At 39.1% G+C, this 2,500-nt stretch overlaps 1 protein-coding gene across 5 annotated transcripts in view; it reads left to right on the top strand.

Moving 5' to 3' along the window:
• The window catches only part of LOC137967373 (D(5)-like dopamine receptor), an 88,788-nt gene that overhangs the window by 73,838 nt on the left and 12,450 nt on the right, over positions 1-2,500 (top strand). Inside the window, exon 1 of one of the 5 annotated variants that reach the window (XM_068813911.1) lies at positions 866-1,149. The exons of 3 other annotated variants lie outside the window; for them this stretch is intronic. The gene's annotated coding sequence lies outside the window, so the exon portion shown is untranslated. Of the gene's footprint in view, positions 1-865; positions 1,222-2,500 lie in introns of those variants that run through there. One more of the 5 variants, XM_068813908.1, reaches the window with a different exon arrangement.

The following is a 2,500-nucleotide window of genomic DNA, read 5'->3' as shown; positions in this document are numbered from 1 at the left end:
TCGAACATCGTAAATTTAATAGGCCGCGAAGCAGGACTATGACGTGAGCCAACGGTGCCGTCGCGTGAACGTCGTCGATTCGTAAGTTCCTTCATATCTTGGAAAAAGCGCCTCTGCTTGTGTTGCTAAGTTCTATCTGTATTTACACATAATTCGATTGAAAAGCGAAGTATTAGTTTGCAAGTAGCTGTTAAAATGGATATAACACGAAGTAAAACGAAAAAAAAATTGAGCTCGCGCGGGAGTGAAAATCGTACTCTGCGTCAACTCTCGACCCGGCGCAGCGCTCTTCTTCTTTTCGCATATCAGGGAAAGGAGAAGAGCTCCCTCTTATCATGCCCAGGCTCAATATCGGAGTCTATGGTGATGAGATTGACTTGGTGTCGCTCTCGCACTTGAAAAGGTCGCAAGTACAATTTGCAAAGGGCGTCGACTTGACACTGTGATGAAAGAGACAACTACAAAACAAAAGTTAAAATTAATCAATTAAATCAAGCTTAGAGAGGTTGAACTTGGCCTATGAGCATCTTGGGAAGGAAAAGTATCAAATTCCTTTGTGACGCGGACATCTGAAAGAGTAGTGCCGCTTCAGAAGCTGCTAGTCTGGCTTCATAAAGCTGGAATGATGGGTAGAGGAAAGCCTTTGAAAGAAAACAAGGGTAAAAGATGGTCTCACACTAACGCCAAACGTGGTTCATTGAGAAACCGGGAGCGTTCAAAAGGCGAGGTCATCTCTCTTACCGTTCTGAACATATTACAAGTGTTTGTTGTTAATGACATTTCGGTAGGACGGCTAGGATGATCCCCCTTCTAGGATCTTCCTAGTGTAGGGTCTTCCTACCTCCATGTAAACAGCCCCTTAAAGTAGTGTCTCGAACGTAGGTGCGAAAAACAACTTAAGTGGATCACCTGGAATTACTTGTATGCTAATTATGTTCCTGTTTTGCTGCCGGGCAACACGGCGTATCAAACATTCACTTAAAGACAACGCCAACTGTTTCCTATTCAGTTAGTCTTGCTCTCCAACATGCATGCGTTCTGAATTGCAATTAACCAAAGCCAGTAGATTTGCCAGGAGGTTTGCGAACGAAAGGAAAGTTTTGCCGTCTTCCTGGATGAGCTTGGATGAGAAAATAGAGACGCTTCAAAGTTAGTAAGCTTCAGCACAAATCCATACTTTGTCGCCGTATCACGCGCAGCAAAATCGTACTGAGAGTAGAGGTAAATATGTTTAAATGTGAATGTAAGTATGCTCTTTAAATCTTTCCTCCATTAGAGATGATTACTATAAAAATCTGGGAGACACCTCTGTCCTGGCACGCGAAATGTTCTCTTCCGGTTGCCGTTCGCGTCTCAAAGACGTGCGTGCTTAAGCTCCCTAGTTCAAAAGTGACACTTTTTTTTCGCAACGCGATGTAACGGAAACAAAAGCTAGAAAAACGAGACAACAAACATGAGGATTAATCAATGGACGGTAACACCACTGAAGAATGAGCGGACGGGCGAAAGTATTTATATCGGTTTCTTCGAGTTCAAGAATGTCTGGCCGGCAAGAAGACCGCTTGCGCATCAAATGAGCTTCTTGCGATTTCGGTGAGTAACTTCAAAATGAAAATGTCGAGAGGTGGTTCGAAAGAAAGTTAGGTTCGAATCGTTGGAAAGTTCACAAAATCTGTCTAAAACTGTTCACAAAAGTGGTTCGTTTGACGCTTTCTATGTAAGTTTAATTTCCATAGATCTTTGTTTTCGCATGCTAAAGGCCTTCCTTACTCGCTTTCACAACTTGGGCAAAAGACTATATTTGCATAAAAACACAACGGCATAGTTTAATTTAAATGGGCCTTAGCAAAAAAAACATTAATTGAATGGTCTCTAGTAATTACTCCCTCTCTATTTTTTATAAGAAACATTTTATAAGAATATCAAGGCTGAAATTTGCGAAATTTTAAGAACATTTTAAGAATAAAGCCGAGGGTGAGATTTTGAAAAGGATAGAAATAATTTTGTGTGTTGAAACATCTGTAAATACAATACAATTTTACGTTTTTAACTTAATGGTATAAAATTATTCCTAGCCAACTAGCTATAGCAAAATGCTAATGACAGTTCGATGAACGGTACATGTAATTACATACAGCATTCAGCACAAAAGACATAAACTAAACGGCAAAAAAGTAATATGACAAATTCTTTCTTTTTTAAATAACAAAACCTGGCGAAAACAGATCTAGATACCAAACACTTGTAATTGATACCCCAATAAATTCTAAAACGGAAATGTCATAAGCTATAATTTAAGAATATTTTCAGCCTAAAATCGGCAGAAAAATAAGAATATTTAGCCTAGACCGGAAAAACAACATTCTTATAAAAAAAAGTGTGTATTTTATATGAGTAAATTATTTGGCTAGTGTGGAAACACTCAATTGTAAATGACTATTCGTTTGCCTTGTCACTCCAAACGCCTCCAAAATAATAATGAATGTGTCATTTAACACGG

Source organism: Montipora foliosa, chromosome 8, assembly GCF_036669935.1.
Source record: "Montipora foliosa isolate CH-2021 chromosome 8, ASM3666993v2, whole genome shotgun sequence".
Lineage (NCBI taxonomy): Eukaryota > Metazoa > Cnidaria > Anthozoa > Scleractinia > Acroporidae > Montipora > Montipora foliosa.
Note: the sequence above shows the minus strand (reverse complement) of the source record. Positions and strands in the feature narration are given on the sequence as shown.